The sequence below is a fragment of the Anguilla anguilla genome, chromosome 13 (assembly GCF_013347855.1).
Source record: "Anguilla anguilla isolate fAngAng1 chromosome 13, fAngAng1.pri, whole genome shotgun sequence".
NCBI lineage: Eukaryota > Metazoa > Chordata > Actinopteri > Anguilliformes > Anguillidae > Anguilla > Anguilla anguilla.
Window position 1 is genome coordinate 33560875 of NC_049213.1, and position 20698 is coordinate 33581572.

Here is a 20698-nt window from a genome sequence, read left to right on the forward strand (position 1 = left end):
CTGGTTGCTAGGCAACTCCAGTTACAATAGCCTTGCTTCCCTGTCTGGTCTCCCTCCTTCTTTCTCTTGGCCATTCACCCCGTTTCCGACAGAGTGACACCTCCTGGTTTTCTGTGGCTAAGAACATGGAATTAATTGTAATGAGACCCAATTAGAGGCCTGATATGTCTACAACAGCTGAAGGAGGCACATTCATTTCACATAATTTAGAAAGACAAAAAAACTGCTTAATATGCATACTTTTAAAAGCTTGTGGATGGCACTGCAATGATGATGGAAAGATTCCTTTGTTTCTGAGGTCAGAAAATGTCCTTAGAACTCAGAAAAATAGGACACATCTTCACAAGGATACCTTTCCAGTAATGATCCCTTTGCCACCCATGCAAATGTAATCATCTTTGGCTTCCATAATGAACAGATTCTTCATGATGCTTTTATGCGATAGTGATGACTTTAAATTATTGAATTAATTACTTGGCTGTTTTGTAAAATGCATGGCCATTTTTCTGTATGCGTGATCATTATTCAGTGCCCATCACTGGTTCAATGGAAGCCCAATTCACACCCAAAAGTCCAATAATATACAGCAATGCTGTGCGAGCATTTTTTTATTATTATAATGTCAACTTCAGTATGGAATGGGAAGCAATCTGTTATTTGAATGAATCAAATAAATCATTCAATAAATTACTAGACAGTGTACCATCAGTCTAAGTGTCATATAACACTGATTAGTTACACTAGACTTATGTGCATTTAAAGCAGAATTAACTGTTAACAGCTGGTAAACTTAATAAATCAGTTAAAACTCATTTGCCATATGTGCCACTGTTATTAAGACGACATTTTGCCATGTAGAATATCATGGCCACTTGGAAAAAAACTATTTTCCTCCGAGCACCGGCTGTCCATGACACCAGTGAAATCAGGATGCGTGAGTGGGAGGTGTCTGAACGGAGCGAACTCTTCCGCTCTCCACAGAAATATTTTACAGCTCCGAGTATACGCCTGTTCGCGTGTTTGAATGTAGCTCATGTGTGTACGATGCTGACGAGGAAACTTTTGCTTCGTAACTAAATTGTCGGTGACATCACACCGTGAACATATAGCCTAATTTTGATTAAACCGACGCTTTGATTAAATTGAGCTTCTTTGACAAGCCTACGGATGACTACACTAGAAGGACTGACAAAATAGTTACCTGTCATTTTGTCCATCAAATGGACTTCGTATTGCAAATTTGTCGGAATATTCGACTTCAAATAGCCCCTGCGCGGATAGCATTGATTGAAAACATGACCAATAACTGATTTAAAGAAACATTGAAGTATTACACGAAATGAATTGCCTTCAAGGTCAAACTACCCTGCCACTCAATAACACATTAATTATTTAAGCAATATATTTAATCCAGAGCAAACCCATAGCAATGCGCTCTTGACTCAATATGAACTTAAATATGCAGACTTTAGTTAAAATGCAATTTCCTTTAATGTGTTACGCACACATCGGGACAGTATCCCAACACAAGTAGCTACAAGCATCTTTTCCAAGGAGAGTCACAATTACCTAGCAAGACATAGCCAAAGGTATCATGCATTTAGCAAATTAGGTAGTATTTTAGTATCCATATTTATCTTTAGACAAGGTGAGTCTTAGCCTGTTACCTAGCAACTTAGATTCGGTGATGTACAACAAAATCGCAACCGATAGATTGGCATTGTAAGCATGCATGCTATTTCCAAACAAAATGCATAAGAAAAGCGCTTCTGTCACAATGAAAGACGGCAGGTGAAAACCATAGAATAGAGAAACATGACAGACGCGTACCTTAATTGCCCTTCCTTACCTTGACTGATGCAAACAGCGTAGAACCTCCTGTGCCGTTATAAAGAAATAATGTCGGGAATTAATACCATCGCATGCAGAGCGAATATAATCGGCGAGTAACCTGCCTCCCTACAGTCACGAGTTTGGTACCCAGCTTCTGTGCGCGCGAGGATGCAAGAGGATCACATGCTGCTTTGGCTCAAAATTGACATGCACTGTGCAGAGCGTATAGGCTGACGCAGGAGCCCGGCATATCACATTGCAAAGTTATTAACATCTAATAATAGCAACTTGCTGCCAACTATTTTTTTTTAAATATGCAAACACGATTCCCTTGGGGAATTTTAGAGAAAGTTAAATGAGCTTCCTCTCCGTCCTATTACTACTGAGGAGTAAAACACAGATGCGTCAGGAACGTTTTTTTATTTATCAAATATTGGCAGGATAATACATTTTCCTCGATTCGATGGAGAGGGATGGCTACAAAAGTAAATACTGACTCTGACTCATGTTTGCGTCACAGTACCCTGCAAACGTCATTGGATGTTATCTATTTTAAGGACAATACAGACAATAAATAAAAAATGAAGGCTAATAGAATACATTATATACATTCGCTGGAGAATTAAACTTATTCTTATGATCGTCACAACATAAGTTTTTTTGTTGTTGTTGTTAATTGAGATGATGGTTCTGACAGATCCCGCGTCTTCATCGTTTGAAAAGAACGACGATAAAACGAGATTCTGTCCTGCGGTGTAGATGCACGCATATCCGTTCCATTCATCATTCATTAATCGTGTGTTAACAGGTGCCAGATTATGAAAGTAATTATACTCCAATTTTAGACAACATGAATCTAATTTCATAAACTATACGCGATGCAGTTATGGCGTATCATACACGCTTGTCGGACTTATTGGATGCATTTTTCTAATCCTTGTACTGACAAACACATCAGTGTTTTAGGGATGCAGTGTCGAGAATGTGTGATATAGCTTCATTTTGCCATATTGAGACATTGTGCCGATGTGCCTGTGCGCGCGTGTGTGTGAGGGGATGGGGGTGGCACGGGCCAAGGGCTTGTGCGCATGGTCCATAAATCAGTCCCTATCTTACACCTCACACTATTTTTTATACCACTAAAGATGACAGGAGTGGTGCTGAGACCACGTTGTATTTCTTTTGGACGCCCAAGGATTTATTTTGTCCTTGACCATATTCTTTCTTGTTCAGCAAATTGTCTGCCCACATATAAAGTTAAAGTCAAGAAAATGCTTCCAATAGAGGCTGAATGTTGTATTTTATTAATGTTATGTATGTACTAGCCTTTTTCATAATCACACATGCCTATTTCATAGACACCTGTTATCTGAACCCTTCTGTGGTTTCTAGTAGAGTATACATGTATAAGGGATGAATACTGAAATGTGCTGCTCAATTAAGTGCCATAAAAGCCAAGTGTATATAACGGAGGGGGGGGGGGGGGGGGGGGGGGTGTGGAACTGACTACCCAGGACCCTGAGCTGGAGGCTCAAATTTTCAAGAGATGAGAAGGAGCCCCACAGAGACTGCATTTGCTCAGGGCCCAGAAATTTGGGGAACGCCCCTGCCTATATGGGTTAGTCAACTGTTCATGAAATTCCACTTTCTGGCAAGTTTTTACTCATTGGTAAAGAAACCATGCTAATGAGCTTTCTAACTTTTCAGTAAGTTTTGCCGCATGTAGCAGACATTTACTGTATAGAAGTGTCCTCTTTTAGTGTTTCAAGCATTTAAAAACCCCCCTTTCCCTGCCTACCTATATGTAGGCGGGCAAAGGGGGTGTTAATGTCATCATTGCAGAGCAGTATGCAGTTTCCATGCCATTTATGGGATTAGAGTTTGTCAGCAGGTTGTTCTTCTGCCACAGCTTTCAGGAGGTAGCTTGGATTCCTTGTGGGAGGTGGCATATATGCAGTATAGATTAAAAGAACATTCTGGAATTCAGTGGTTGGGGCTGTGCAGGCTTCCTACATTCTGTTGGTGCCAGAGATATTGACAAAAAAATATGCATTACACATAATTTTCCTGCTGTGCCACTTTATCACCAAGCAGTTGCTGTGGCCATTAATACCAGTGCTTTCCTCTAAACAAACATGCTTGACCATTTTTATATTTCATATCTTAAGGGTAAAGCTGTTGTTGCTCTATGTTGTGAATTTAAACACCGCTCTTGTGATGGTAATGTTTATATTTCATATCTTGAATTTTAGAGAAAGAAAAGCATAATTTTCTGTTACTACTCAGGTATTTTTTTCTATTTAACAAAAATTAATTGTATTAATTCTGGATTAAAGCCTACTTAGATGACTTTTTCTGGGCAAAACAAATTGGCCAATTTCAGCTTCTAGAGTGTCAGAACGAATGTTTCAATATGGAAGAGGCAAAAGACTTCCCTTTGGAAAGGTCTTCAGAATTGTGACCAAAAGCTGCACATGAGTGACTTTTATGTCTAATCTTAGCTAGGATAAAAGTCAGATTTGACTCAGTTCTTCCTTCAAGTGTGGTAAAATTACATATCCCTAAATACAGGTTTGCTCCTGGAGTAGACATCTGAAAGAGGTGGTAAATTGCCCCCTTGTGCATATTGCACAAATAACGGGGAGGAATACATTTGTGAGCTAATGAGCGATCTCTCCGGCCAGCACTGAGATGGCATTCTTCCTGTTCCCGGCTTCGGAGTGGCCACGCCCCAGCGTCTTATATGACACGTCTCAGACGAGCTGGGTGCTGGGACTGGTCACCATGGCAACCCAGAAAGAATCACGTGATAGTCGTTCGCCCTGAGTCCTTTTTATTCTTTGCACCTTCTGGGTACTAGCCCCCCCCCCCATATAGCTGTATGCTTTAAGTGAAAATGATATGGCTTCTAAAAAAAAAAAAAAAAAAAGCCATATCATGAGTCCGGTCGCATCTCTAAAAGACCCTGCTTTGATTAACTGGCAGGTGTATTGTTTCTAAATAAATGTTCTTGTGGTAAATGTTCTTGGGAGCATGAAAAGAATCCTCTACTGAAAAAAAAAAAAAAAATTATAATAATAATTCTGTGTAATATTATCCAACCTGCACCATTCAACTGGACATATTCTATTAGAAATCAGAGTTTATAGCCTAAGCCTGCTCCAGATGGGAATGTCCATTTACATGTTGTCACATGCAAAGTCTGTAGTACAGCAAGGTGTTTGTTCCTGCTACAGTCTTCATAGTGGGAGTTGGCTCGAGGGGTACATCTTGCACAATCTATTTTCTCATATTTATGGGAAAATGAATAAGAAATGTAGTTTTTATTTATTTAATGGACCTCTGCATGCACCCAAAAACTTGCATGTACACACAGCCATGCACATACCAAGCACACACACACAAACGCACACAAAGACATGCTTACCATGTGTAAAACAAATAAATAAATATATTTTTGCTGCTGAAGAATAATCTGTTACTTTGGTTAGTGCTGCAGGCTGCCGCAGATGGCTGTTGAAGTTTCTTCCTCTTCTGACATCCATCTGCAAATTCTGTGTGCAAAGACTGATCTGACCTCCTGCCAGAAACAGAAAGCTAAGAGATTCCACTGTCAGTGGCGCAAAGCTTCTAGAATCTCAGCTCAGTTGTTATTCCCAGTTCTCATGTTTCCACTTCCTTTTATTTTTCTGCCTTTTATACACTGGACCTCATTCTGTATCATAGAAAATGTTCTGGCCCTGTAGTGCTGTTGTGTATGCAGGTTCCCCCCAACCAATTACTCTGACTAAAATGTATAAAGCTAATTGGCTGTATACACCAGCACTTGTAGATTAGATTAGAGTAAAATGTTTCATATAGGGACGCAAGAACAGTCTTCGGCTGTCATTGTTACCCTTATCAAAGAAATGTAGCTAAAAGCTATGGCTAATTAAGTAATGAATGGCCCTTGTTTCCCACCACTGATAGTCCAACTAGCTCTGTGGCAGTGCAGGTGGCAATGCAATGTGGTTGCATGCATTGTGACTCCCATGAGTAGAGGACAGTGCATTGGCTGATGCAGGTGTATAAATGGGTTGCTGAATTAGCAATCTAAATGCACCCTGGAGGAGGATTTCTGCAGTGAAAATAAATAAGGTTGCTGCTGTGGTGTTCAAAAATGGAAATGAGGCCTAGAACTGTGAACAGGGACCATCTAGCTCTCCTTGTTTGTAGCGTGCAGATGTGCTGCGCTTTGTAAATAAATGCTCCGCTTGCCAAGTTATACTGTAAGGAGGAAAGGATGCTCCATAGGCTGGGGAATAACAGAATGTGCCTGCATGCATATTTCATGGAAAGTGCAATCAATAATTTGTTTCTACTGTATGGATTGTTTCCAAGCAGAATGCAAGGGTATTATTACTAGGTTTGGTTCAATTTCATGTCCAATTAGCAGATATTAAAGAGTCTTCAAAGATGTGAAGCTGGTATTTAGAGAGAGGACATTTACAAAGAGGAAGGCCTCCTGGCTCTCAGATGGCTTATTGTTTGTGTAAACATCATGTAAACTCTGTTTTTTCCACAGGGGATATTCAGTCATTCTCTAATATATTCTCCAGTCAACAGTTTTATCGGCACCCTTCCACCTGCTGTCAACAAAATAGAATCTTGCCTCGCTGATTTTGGGAAAGGGGGTGTTGGTGGCCCTACAGACAGTGCTTTATCGGGACAGCAATGCAGGCGTTCTCCACACGCGATGTGGCCCCGGGCGTGTGACATTCTCCTGTGTCTGTCGTGCCCTGCGCTCGGATTAATCTCAGTATTGATCGTCCTGACTGGTTACCATCCCAGTGATGTCACGGAGAGCCTCAGGAGACACTAGCCGACAGGATCGATTCTCGGTCGCATGGGGAGGGCTGTCGGTGGGCTGGTGGTATACCGTGTCGAATGCAGTGGCGGGAACGCCCCTCCCTGTGCCATACTCATCACACCTCCCCTTTCCTAATCCGGCCTCCGTCCTTTGGTCCTTCGAGGAGACATGTTACCATGGAAACGTGTCCAGTCCCCCCCCCCCCCCCCCTCCAAAAAAGAACTAACAGATCCAAGGTCACATATGCCTGGTTACTGTCTGTGTTTTTGTTGGCTGTGCTTTGCTTTCACCGAGCATCTGGTCACTGAAACCCCCAAGCCCCCCATCACCCCCCCCCCCCCCACGCTGGCTTCTGTGTGGAGCCATCTGGGTCTGCAGGTCCTGCTCTTGAGGGAGGAGTGGGCCAGAAGACTGGGCCCTTCACACAAGGCCTTATTAACAGGACTGAACACATACAGATTTTTTCCTGTCCTGGAAAATATTTAGATAAAACACCCTTCTCTTTGTGGGTAATCAATTCAATTGCAGTGAAGTATTAATAAATTTAATGTGTTTATATTGAATCTAATGTTAATGAATTGGAATGTTTTTCAGGGTGTAGCAATATGCCAGCAAGCATTTTCCTTTTCCCCCCAAGAGGCAGTGGTTTTGGTCTGTGCCACTTCCAACAGCTCACTTATTTATTAAGGTCACCCAGGGAAGACGCACAGCTAAGAATAGCCGGTTTTCTGGTCAAGTTTTCTCTCCTTTTTATAGCAGTCCTCCTCCACATCCTTTCAGCTTCCTTCTGGCTGTGGTCTGCTGTGGCCTGCTGCCACAGTGCTACAGAATCTAGATGCTAAGTATGCTGCGCGTGCTGTGCGCGTGTCGCGTCGCGGTGGACGTGTGATTGATTTCGGATGACGTGCACAGTGAGCTGAACATCAGCCGCACATCGGAGAGCTTTGAATGCGAGCTCATCCCTGTAGCCACTCGACGCTGGAGGAGACCAGCCTTTTGTTGGGTTAGATTTGGGGACGTTCCTGTGTAAGTACCCTGTGGCAGTACCCCCCCCCGCCCCCGCTGCGCTGCGCCACTGTCTCGTTAGCGGCTGACCCTCTGGGCCCGTGTGGTTTTGGGATGCTGCTGGCCCCGCCCCTTCTCGCTCTCCTGCCCCCCTTGCTGTCTCTCACCTTTCTTTCACCTTCCGCCTTGCGTTGCCACCGCTCTCTCTCTCTCTTTTTCTCTCTCCTTTCTCTTCACCTCCCTCTTCCTCCCTGTCCTCCTTGCTCACGTTACCCCTCTGGCCTCCCCTCTCGTCCGCCCGGCTCCTGTTACACGGCGGTTTGTGGCGGATTGTGAGGCGGCTCCGGCTCTTCCTCCGTCCCGAGCTGCTCTTTATTTAAAACCCCTCGGCCTGACGTCAGCGCCCTCCTCCTGGGACCCAGCCGTGCCTGTTCCCCCCTCCCCCCCCCCCACACACGTGATCACCTTCACCTGTTCAGGCCTGCTGCGGCTGGAGGTTTTATGTATTATTATTATTCTCTCTCTTTCTCTCACACTCCCTCCCTCCCCACTGTCCTTCTCTCTTTCTTTTTACTGGAAGCGCATTTTTATTTTTTCATCCCGTCCTCACACAGTCCTCCTCACGTGCTCCACATCTGCAGTGCCCGCACCCAGTATTTTTCCTACGCTGTCGTCTCATTTATATTCCTCCCCTCTTCTCCGTTTCTCTCCCCTGTCTCCCTCTCTCTCTCTCTGTACTAGTGTTTCTCTTTTCCCCTGTCTGTCTGTCTCTCGCTCTCTCTCTCTCTCTATCTCCTCCTCTCCTTTCTCACTTCCTTCCTATGTGTCACACTCTTAATGCCTATACTAGGGCATTCTAGTCCAGTGCTTTCTCCAGTAAATCCTCTGGGATGGTTGGTGTCCTGCAGGGCAACATGGAGAGACTGCTTTTCACAGCTTTATTGACCCTTTCCCTTTCAAGTGCCTGAACCATTTAGGTGAAGGTGTGACATTCACAGGTGTGTCGGCTGGACAGCACATCATGCACTTAGACTCACATGTGATAAAAGTTTCTGAGCCAGCCTGCTGGTTTTCATGATGTTGGAACCCATACCTTTGGGGCGAGGCCGTGTGGCACAGCCCGCAGGGACGCCAACTCTCAACCTACAAGATTTTATGAGCAGAGCAGAAAAAAGGATGAGCATGGAATCTGTGGAGTTTTTAAGCACCTGCTTTCGTGATGCCTCTGCTGGCATCTGCAGCTGATTGTGGAATCGCTCGCGGACGACGAGAAGGGCACGCAAACGTTGGCGTCGTCCGCGTCACATCAGCGTCGTCGTCACATGGAGATGGCGGGCTAATGCATCGCGGTGATTCACGAGCAAACCTCCGGGAGTCACAGTGTGATTCAGCGTGGGGGCGGTCACGCTGATGGCTTCTCCACAGTTCATTAACTTGTGGATTTTATTTACTGTACCCCTTTCCACAAGAACAAGATGGGCCTGCTTTTGTTTGTCAAATCCTTTTAGCGTGGACTTGAGGGCATGGAATGCATGTATCGTTCACGCTTGTTATGCATTTTACTGAATTCAAACAATGGCACTGGCATCTGAATAGCTCATTTCATTTTCAGTTGAGATGTGAATCATCTATAGTTGATATTGTCCTTATGATGCTCAGTTTTGTATACATTGTGTGTTACTGATATAATATCATGACGTTATACTCGGTCATTAGTAAATATAGGCACAGATCCAGCTTCATGCTTGACCTAGGGAGGTGCCAGTCTGCTGGTTCTGATTGCATCTTGGAGGTAGCAAACATGGAAGTCTGAACTCTGCAAAATGTTGAGGGGGTGCTAGCCCGGAGAAAGCAAATTGTCATTCAGATTTAAGCCCTCCCCGCCCCCCTACTCCCCCGTTCTGACAGGGTGGTACAGCTCAACCTCCGTCAGACGCGCTCTGTCTCTCTCTCTCTCTCTCTCCCTCCCTCCCCCCCCTCCCTCTCTCTCTCTCTCTCTCCCTCCCTCTCATCTCCGCAGTTCCAGCACACCGCTCAGACCGGTGCTGCAGGTACCGACAGAGGAAAGTAGGTCGCAGGCCGGCCGAGAAGCTTCACTAAATCGACTGCCTGGCGTCTTTCGACAATAGCGCTGTCAGCGTGGGAAAGGCAAGGCCAGGCGTCGTCTTCGAAATTCCCCTACATCTGTCGACAGACGAGAGAGACAACAGACAGACAGACAGACGGATGGCTGCTCCACCCTGTCTCTGTTCCTGCTTTCAGCGGTGCTGTCATTCTCCGTTCTTCTGACTGACGCCCGGCTCTGACAGGACCGTAAATGACAAACAAATCATATTTTACACCATTAAAGACCAGATAAGTGATGAGTGTCCCCCCGCCCCCCCCCACCAGCACTATTGTTTTGACGGAAGCGAGCGTGATTCAGAGGCCCTGTTGTGCGCTGGCGGTGCACGCAGAGTCCTCGCGGCTGTCAGTGTGCGGTGATGTACTGCGGTGTGGGATTTATAAGGTGCGGAGGCATGTATTTAACGCCGCCCGTTTCCCATAAAGCACCGAGGGTGGAATTCGGATTGCTTGTACGAGGACGGGCCTCATTAACTCCCTGATTCATGCCCACCTCCCCCCCCCCCCCCCCCCTTGTGACGGTCGATCGCGGAGGCGGCTCAGCCCTGGGGGTACTGACCTTGACTTACCTCCTGCCGCGCCGGAGAGAGAGCGGGTCGACGCAGTCCACCAGAACGTTTACGCCTCCTCCCACCTCGCTTACGGCGGCCGTGGCGCGGCCTGGCTCGATTGGATTAACCGCGCCGTTTACATAACGCCGATTATTTCATAATAATATTTCATAATGCGTCTGTGTACACTTATGCCACGCAGTCTCACTGTGCGATGCGCTTGCACTGAAAAATGTTCAGTGTTAATTCACCTCTTAACAGAGTACATGTGAGTCCATTAGGGACCATATGTACTATGTAAGCGCAGATTTAACACAGGACATTTTATTGTGAGGAGCCCACACCTTTGGGAATGCCGTCACATTTATAATATCATATAATATCATATAATATCATATCTCTGTTGGGGTTTTTGTAAATCTCCCTCGGGGAGGATAACATAGTGCAGATGCACTGAGATGGATGGTAGTGGACAGGGCTCGTTGGTCCAGAAGGTCCGTCACCGTGCGGTGGGGAGCGCGTGCGACGGCTCTCTCACAGCTAACGCAGCTACAGACCGCTAGCGGTAAGCGCTAAGGGGGCCGCCAGATCCTTAACACCTTGGGGCCGGAAATAGAAACTGATTAAGGCCCGCCAGAAGCAATCTCACCTGTTCTGTCCTTCAGAAACGGGGACCTGTGACACTCTTCAGTTTTGTCTCTGCAGCCATAACCAGAAAAATGACACGCAAATATATCAAAACCAAAGTTTATTTATTTATTTATTTATTTATTTACAAATACAATATAACAAATGTGAAAGGTACACAGCAAAGAATTATGTGCTAATTCAACTCTAACAGAGGGGACACGTATATGATGTATCGGAGATACATCATTTAACACTGTACGTTGTACTGTGGAAACTTTTTTTATTGATGATTTTTTTCCAATTAAGCCCTGATTAAGTAATGCCAGTGAATCAGAAATTGCTCAATCTGATAAGAAATACAAGTGTTGTTGCTTTCTAAATCATTAATAAAGTGGAAGGCCTTCTGTTAATTATCTTTACAGTGCTTTGTATGCTTTGGTACACAGATCGCACCAAGGCTTTAAGATTTTTTCTGGAACAGCAAGCTAAACATGTTTTGGCGAAGTGGATCTGGGCATAAGTGTTTTTTAGTCACAAATACAGTTGGGGAATGTTGATTGAATCCTGGCCATTATATTGCAGCATACCTTTTTTTCTCATTTTCCCACCACACACATTCAATCGACTCACAGTTCTCTTACTGATTATGTAATCGCAGCGTTATTTTCATATTCGTGGGGGATGATGTCTCTGTGTTATTTTAACCGTTCTGCTGCATTCATTCACTAAGTGTATCCTCCGTTTCCATTAACAGATCAAACGGAGCACAGCATGGATTATGCAACTCGGATTATGAGACGCAGTATTATGGCCTGGGCACACCATCCTGCAGATTAAAGATGCAGTGAAGGTGCAGAACTCAAAGTAATGATACAAAAAATATAAACCTGCTTGTTTCTGTGTCACACTCGACGGAGTACCTAGACATCCTTATGGCTAGTAAGGACTTGGTGCAGGTGGAGGATGGAGGTTGGGCGGGTGCCCATAGGAAGAGGTAGCGGAAGTATTACTGCTTATAGCCTCTTCCAATAATGAGGCTTAAAATATTTATGCAAATAGTTCCCGTAAATTCAATGCAGGACAACACGTATTTAGCTAGCAGGATTTTATGCCGCTTTTGCTATGCTGGTAAAAAGAAGCTAGCGGAAACGGTCTTAATACATCCTGCCCTTTGAGAACCAGGTTTACTGTGTGATGGGACTGGAGCAGTATGACCTTGAGATGGCGGTGACCTAGGGGTAGGGGCAGGGGCAGGGGGCAGAGGGCAGGGGGCAGGGGCAGGCCCGACATCACCGGAGCTCCAGAGCCTCTCCTCCAAAGCAGGGGTGGTCAGTTCCAGTCCTGGGGGGGGGGGGGCGGTAGTGCATGCCATGCAGGCTTTTTCGTTTCCACCAATTATCCTGGCGAATTGGGCTAACACCGGTTCACTCGTAGGTTGGATCACTGTGAAGTGCTTCATTTGGTGGGACACAAGAACGGTCTTTGTCTGTCATTCATGCCCTTATCAAGAAATGTAGCCGAAGTGTCAGGTGGCATAAATGTTGGGGCTAATTAAGTCATTAAGACCAGCAGTTGGCATGAGATCTAGAAACGGATACGGCCCTCCTTGGCCACCTCTGCTCCAAGGGCACCTGCACCTCCCACTCCTCGTCCATTATCGAGCACTAAAAGATACTGGGTGCGCAGTGAGTAATGACGGGTGATTTATGGTGGCTTCACAATCCATCATTACTGTCGGCAGGCGTTTCACCTGCCTAGCAATTTGCTGTGTGTCTTCAGCTCCGCGACATCTTGCCGCGACGTGGATTATACTCCTAAGCAACTGGGTGTGAGAACGAGCGCCTTTTGACGGTTCGGTTTTGAGTCTTTATTTAGAAACTTAAGCTCATATTAATCTCAGAGCGTCGCTGAGGCAGACCTGTGTTTGTGACATGTGACGGGCGTGTGCCAGCCTGTAAGTTTGCAGAGCTGGAACAGATGGCCACTCTGAGGCCACACAGAGAGGGCAGGAGCTCTTTGTGGTTTTGGATTTGACATAATCTCCTTTGAACGTGGCAAGTGGTGGAGGCCTTCTCACGGCAGTGTGCGCATTCCTTAATGAAAATGGATTCCAAACAAATAGAAGTCCTGCGGTCACTGAATTGTGCACAGTCATATTCTTTCGCTATATGTTAAAGAACAGATAATGTGCACATATTTAGCCCGTATTTTAAAGTCTGTATTTGAAATGAGAGCCAAAATGTAATGCATATATTTTAAAATGTATGATCTGTTGCCAATGTCAAAATATGTATATATAAACAGACTGCCATTTTAAAATACAGCCATGCATACTTCACCTGCTGATAGTTGTATGTATTAAATTCTGTTTCCTGTAGAATACTGTTGGTATATTATTCATTGTGCATATATCATTCATTGATTTTTATTAAACCAGTGTGTGGATTGATTTGCAATATTAATATATAATTTTTCCAATTACTGGCTCTTAGTCTGAATACTACAGTGGGCCTCTGCTTGATAAATACTTTTTTATTTTTATTTCTCTTCATGTAGAGAGTGAGTGCTGGGATTGAGGGAAAGGGAAAGATCAAACCTCCGCATCTTCATTTGCTCTCCCAGGTGGCGTCCACAGGTCAGTAATATAACTCAGCGCGTTGGAGCGTCCCACACTGAGTGTGTCACAGGCCTTGCTCTTGCAGCTATTAATAATGGCATTAATAGGTGCTTAAAAGCAGCGCTTGGCCCTGGATTGCTTCATAAACCCTGTCTATTTCAATCACGGCCTTTCCCTAGGAAACATAATCTCTGAAGTGTATGAAAATGTGTGTGGGCGGCAGGGGGGGTCTGTGTGTTTAATGTGGTACCTGGAGCAGAACTGTATTAGCATATTTCTATGGCTAAAAGGAGCCAGTGCCATTTTGGTGCTGTGTGCGCTCTCAGTGGAGAATGCTACTGATCTTTCTGTTTGCTTGTTCAACAGAAGCAGAGTTTGACCTTTTGCAGCTGCGCTGTGGGTCGGCGGGGATGCTTGTTCGGTGTGTTTGTCACGTCCTCAGAGAATTGAGCCACCAATATCTCTTGGAGCCTGTCTCCATTGAGCCCTCAGTCTCAACCTGCTGCTCCATTGTATCTTCTGAAAACATCTTAGATGGCAAATGAGCTAAAAGCATGAAATGATATTTTTCAAACCTACAATTATTTGGTATGTCCCTAGTTTCAAATTACAAGTCATCTCTGGAAGAAGAGATAAACAGTAATGGATGAGCTTACTGAAATATCAGCCTGAAAAGTGAATAGCTTTGCAAAAAACAGCATTTCCGCACTGACACTGAAGATGTGACCGAAACATATGGCGCAATGCAAGCTAATACGGTCCATAGTAGCAGCTTTCTAATGGTGCTTAACCCTTTAACGGTGTAAGACCACAGATATGCCATTAGAATGTTAATAACTGAACATTCTAATGCTGATGTAACAATCGCTATTGGTAACTGAATGCAGTGGAGTTCTAGAACACTGACTTAGAATTTTGATAAAAAGATAAACATTCCAAAAGCCTACCCCTCAAGCCAATGGCAGTTTAATCCATAACTGACTCTGCACAGGCTTTCCTTGCATTAGTCTGCTGTGTCATATGAGACTCAGACAGGAGGATCTGTCATCACCGGAGACTCGCACTCTGCCCCACTGTGAGGGACACAGCCAACAAAATAACTAATATCATGACATTAAGATAATTACTGTGCTGCTATTCTTCATGATATTAGGCAGTTATGTAAATGCAGTGATTCATTTATGTCCATATTTGACTGTACCGTACACATTTATCCATTTGAAAGCAGGGGGAAGTATTTGGCTGCTTAAAATTCACTTCTAAGGTTGGCAGTTGGATTCTTTGTCTCTCTCTCTTTCTTTCATTTGCTGCAGGAGCAAAATGTATGGCAACAAATGGGACATTTTAATGGTTTCATTCATTTTAATGCACATTAAGGTGTTGAAGCATCATTGAGCTTTTTGAAGTGCTGTAATAAAATGGGTTATAACCTGGGCTCCTATAAATTTTTGAACACGGGCATGTGACTGATGTTTCAACTCGTTTCCTCTAGGGACCTTAATCTTGGCATCATAATCTCAGAAATTATGAACAGCACAATTATATGACCAATTATACCACCAAGGATTCATTATGAAAAGCGTGTCAACACAAGTCAATATTCTGACAAGGTTAAAGGGAAGAACCAAAAAAACATTTAAAAATAAAAACGGTAAATGAGATGGATGCACCAATGTCATTCAGTAAAATCTAATCAAATAGGTTTCATTTAGGTAGAAATTTTTACAGAGAAATGTCACAAAGATGCTTTATAGGGTAGCAGAACCGACGAGCACAACAGAGTTCACCTGATTTACTGGCTCTCCTCGGTATAGGCTATATCTAGGTATTGTGCGTTTTCACAACAACTAAATTCTGGGTCATTAAAATTGAATGTTCACAATTTGATATCTCCAGTGTGATCATCCTTTACAAGTCTCTTTCAATAATACTGAGTTCAGCACCATACCTGCCATAACTCACTACTTATAGAACATACACACAAGTGTTCCTAAATAATACATTTAAATCTACAGCTTACCTCAGTGCCCCAGTTAACCCCAACTAACGTTACAATCCTTTGTGCTTAACATACATGAAGCTGTAACAAAGCGAAATATTGTCTCCGCCTCCCAAGATGGTACACTTTGTGCCAGCTCTCTACGGTCATAAAATCATAAAATCATTGCAATTTCCTAATAGCCCCAGTGTAACTTTGGGTAACTGCAAAGCTTGAAACAGAGGGTTCATTTGGCAAATGTTGGCAAGCGATTGTTATGATTGTAACAATTAATCGTTCCCCTCAAGTTTTTGAATTCCCTTTTAATATAATGAAAGCAGGCAAATTGTACAATTCAGAAAAATAACTGAACTCTATCTAACAGTAAATTCTGAGACAGTTTTAACACAATTTAGGTTTAATTTTGTTTTATTTACTGAGCTTTTGTTTTAAATAATGTCTGAAAATCTAGTTTTACATTTCCTAGGTATTAGTACTGCTTTCTGTCCCAAGGTATTCTTGGAATATTCACAAGTTATTAGGTGTTTCATGCATACCTGCCAATTTACTCCTTGTAAAGGTGTAAGCGTCTTGCTAAATAATTCTGACATCCAACATCTTTTTTTTTTTAATGATACATAGATGTCTCAATGCAGCTGGAGACAGTCTGACAGCGGCCTCTACTGGTCACTTGAGTCCCTGCAACTGGCTGGCTCATGGCAACAACATGGATGAGGTAAGTTTGAAGCTGCTGCCTACAGTGCCGTGGCCTAAACCAGGGGTCCTCATTCTTATCCAGAAAGCGCCCATGTGAGTTCTGGCTTTTGTTCCAACCAAGCAATAATACCACCTGATACTACTGCTCAAGGTCCTTAGCAAAGACTTTAGTTGTTTATTTTATAGAATCAGGTGTGCGTCTGTTTGGTTGGAACGAAACCCTGGACCCACACCGGCCCTTTCTGGATAAGCCCGAGGACTTCTGGCCTGAAGCCATATGGCTGACTTTGAATTCTTCAAAAACACTTTTATTTCTTGTTTCTCTGTTTCCTCGTCTCCATGTAACCCAGAAGGTGCTAAATGGCTGTCACGAAAGAGAACATTTGCCTGCCCCTGGTCTAGAGTCTAGATGTTCTTGTAGAACACAGAAATTACTGTTCATGTCAGTCCTGTTTTATGGATTTTTTAAAAACCCATATTTAATTACATCTTTGTAAGTGATATCTTTTATCTGCAAGTATTGTTTTTAAGAAATCAAATACTGTAGAGTATAGAGCAGAGATCTGTTCATTTAAAATCTATTTTAGTTATCATTTTTATGGTATGTTTGTTTTAGAGAGGTCAGCCTGCAAAAGGCCATTTGAATGAGTAGGTTTGTAAAGCATACTTTAGCTATCTTTATTTTCTAGCCCTTGTAATATTCAGCTGTGCATATACACTGAGCTAATTCTGCACATATAATTTTGACTTTGTATGTGGTACAATGCCTATTTCTCTTGCCAGATCATCTTTAAAGCATCTCATTGTAAAGTCCTGACTGTTTAAATCAGGTTTCTCTTGTGAAATCCTGGCTTTTTAAACCAGGTTTCTCTGCTACATAGCTCCACCCGTTGCGCTCTATTAACCAGTAGCACCTCGAGTGGTCGGAGAGTTGAATTATCAGGAGGCTATAGTACGTTTAAGGAACTAGCCTACCATTTCCCATTGAGAAATTATTCCAGACCCCGTTCAGTGCTGTGCTGTGCTGTGCATTAAGAAATTGTGGGTCACTGTTGTGCCCGGTCGTTTCTATTGGTCAGTGACTCACTAAGAAATGGAGTGCGATGTTTTTGTCCTCATTAATGGAAGAAACTATTTTCGCGACACGCAACAATGGTCCGAGCTCAGAATTGGATTCTGGTTGTCCCGTCTTGCCTGCGGTTAATGACAAGAGCTCCAGATTGAGCCATTTGTCTATAACTAATGGGGCTCGGTGACACTAAAAAATGGCTGCTTCATCACCGCCTCGTGATAATATATCGAATCCATCTGGCCGGCCGCCAGAGTTTGCCGGTTTCGCTGGCGCAGAAGTCTGTAATAAATGTGTCGGACACTGCCGAAGCAGCACAGACCTCGTTAATCTCCATCGCCGCCTCTCGTTCCTTGAGTCGGGTCGGCAGCTTGCGCTTTGTCTTCGCGTTCCATTTGAATGATCGATCGCTTGTGAGTGCTTTAATAGAGACATGGTGTCTCTACATGTCGTTGAGCGACCAGAAAGAAAGTGTTCTGCCTTCGTAATTGTACCGTAGGCCTACTTGATGGAAGACAATTACCAAGTGACAGGCATGAATTTTCCACCAGTAGCCTACTAATAATACACTTTTATGTAATGAAAGTATTCCATACCTGAGGCTGAGAATTCAAAGAGTGCAGGTGACTTTCTTTCTGGAAAATGTGAAATGCAAATCCAAAATGGGCTACATGTCTTAAGGACATTCAAAATGGATTGGTTTCACCACACTAAGTATTATTCAAGTGTTGCTTGTAAATTCCTCCCCCCAAAATGTCTGTACTGAGGGCTTCTGTGGCCTTCCTCTGGAAAGCCATTTGCTGAAGGTCTCGAGGAGAACAGCTGTCAAGGCTTCAGTCTATTTGCGAAGGCTGTAAGATGGGTGTCAAGGCAGGGTTTGGTCCAATTCCGTTTCAGCTCACTCAATTTTCTACATAGATTGAAATTAGATCTGTGTATTGAAATTTTAATTCAGCAAACAGGAAAAATGTTTTGGATAGCTATTTAAATGAATGAATGTATCCCAAATAGGATTTACCCCAACCCTGATTCATAGCGATTCATTAATTAATTTTACAACTGCTGGTGTCGGTACATTTTGGAGGTCCTTGGTCTAAAATAAGGAAATACCCTTCTAGTAACTCCAAAAGAGTGTACATCAGTGTTATGTTTCCAGAGAGCATTTTCTTGCTTTAGACCACACACTCCCAACCTGAGACTGCCTCTGTACCGGGAGGAGATGACTGTGGCCAGAAGGAACGAGGAGCCCCCTCTGCTCCCCCGTTCACCTCCCCCCCCCCATCTGCATCAAATAAACAGGTTAACAACCTAGGTCATTGGTTCTTATTTCTAGTTGCCTGAATTTACATTTGGTTTGCACTAGAACCTGCTGACGTATTAGTTTTAAATAAAATAAAAAATAAAAAACTATGGGATTTTGCGGGAGGGTTTTAAAAAGTCTGCAGTTGCCATCAAATTTTCCCACTGCGTTCAATGTCCAGAGAGAGTATTTAGATGCCAGCACGGGAAGGTGCAGTATGCTCTCTTTCTAACAGCAGTTGAAATTTGATTCTCATGTCCGAGCCCCCCTCCCCCCACTCCCACACTCACAGGTGTATCAAACGGTTGGCATGGTGATAAACATCAGTCTGTGGCCCGATAGCCGTGCCCATAAGAGGTCTGCCGGTGGAGAACTAGAGTAGCAGAAGGGAAGGGCGGAAGGAAGGGAATCTAATTGGCTAATACAGAGCTTAGCGACTAATGGAAACCTTCCTGGGTTCCTTTCCTTTGGATTTCCAGCCAAGCAAAAATAAACTGGACTTCATTACCAGACCAAAAAATGAGAAACAAATGGCACGTCCCAACCGAGCCTTTCAAGTGAAAGGGGAGGCTGGCGAAACGGCACGCTGCATCACGCTACCTTCGCTTCGCCCGTGCTCTTATCCAGAGCCACTTCAAGAGAACACGAGTGCATCGATCTGCATGAGCAACAGCTCCAGCCCTGGCCTGTTTGGGATGAGAATGGGACAGAGGGGTTGGGGTTGGGGTTGGGGTGGGGGGGGGGGGGGGGGGGGGGGGGGGGGGGGACTTCGCCTAACCTGATCCGATCAAACAGTATAGACTACAGCAGTGAGTGAGTGATGGTGATGAGTGGCATGAGACGATATATCATAGAGCCGTAGCGTAGCTTAGCGAGCCGGTCTGGTTCAGATGCCACCCCCTCCCCCCTTTTCATGAAAAGTACAACTACCTTGGTATATTTAGGGCATATGGTCTGCTCATTGTGTGTGATGTCCCATGTAATAAGGATAACCTACGGTTATGGTTTTCCCCTCTGCAGTGCCGTTTATATCAAACAATTACATCTGTGGACTTTGGTTTAATGGGCCACGGATCTCGGGTTTCGTTTAAACGGCGGCGTTTTTTTCAGCCGAGGAATTTGCACTGCGTTGCGGACATTTGCCCGGATATTGGATGCAGGCGGAAAAAGGGCGATTCATCCCGCAGCTGCAACATTGAAAACATCGTGTGTTGGAGTGAAGGACCTGTTTTATGACCCACAATGCCAATTTACAGTAGATGACTCATTCAGGTCTGTTCAGTATGGCCCATTTAGTAGTAAATGGCATTTACGGGCTGTGCCTTCCCTGTGATACATTATTGATCCAGCACTATTTTACCATACAATATGACATGGTGGGCTTCTCTCTATATGTGCTGCCATTGGGTAAATGGCAGACTAGACCAGACCATTTCTGCTTACGGCAACACAGACGCGCATTGCCTCGGCTTGCAACTGTAAATATAAAAATTGGCTGATATAAAACCACACCTCTCTGGCTCCATGAGTGAAGAGCTTGCAATGCTTTTGAACTTAGGAGGAAAACAGTGCTGGCGCAATATTAAAAAAAAAATTATGAATAGATGCTAAAGAAACTAGCCTACTCTGATCATGTGTATAGCCTCTGGAATCATAATGTTGCTGCTTTGACTCCAATGCTCAATTTAGATTTTCCCAATTTAGGAAAATTTGGAAAAGGCCAGAATAACTTTTACGTCCTACTGGCACTGCAGCCGTCCACTGCTTAATTTCTATCCTAGTCCTCCAGCAGTCAGTGACTCAGCTGGTTATTGTGCCAGTTAGTACTCACATAGTCCAGTTGGCAGAATACATATTCTATAAGAGTTGATTAATCGCTGAACATTTACTCTGGAGCACAGGAGTCTTTGTCGAGTGATGCCCTCCACCCAGGTGGTGCCATACCCAAATATGGGCGACCCAGTTGATGCGATGGCTCTTGCAAGGCGAGATTTTCTTTGCGGACCCACACCACAGCTTACAGTT

At 44.0% G+C, this 20698-nt stretch overlaps 2 protein-coding genes across 2 annotated transcripts in view; one reads left to right on the forward strand and one right to left on the reverse strand.

Moving 5' to 3' along the window:
* Positions 1-2295, reverse strand: part of LOC118210970 (sodium-dependent neutral amino acid transporter SLC6A17-like) — a 28513-nt gene extending 26218 nt beyond the window's left edge. The window contains exon 1 of the mRNA XM_035387518.1: positions 1850-2295. The gene's annotated coding sequence lies outside the window, so the exon portion shown is untranslated. The remainder of the gene's footprint in view (positions 1-1849) is intronic.
* The window catches only part of LOC118210972 (homeobox protein aristaless-like 3), a 48312-nt gene that overhangs the window by 841 nt on the left and 26773 nt on the right, over positions 1-20698 (forward strand). Inside the window, exons 2-4 of the transcript XR_004761943.1 lie at positions 13549-13627; positions 13976-14030; positions 16230-16323. The gene's annotated coding sequence lies outside the window, so the exon portion shown is untranslated. The remainder of the gene's footprint in view (positions 1-13548; positions 13628-13975; positions 14031-16229; positions 16324-20698) is intronic.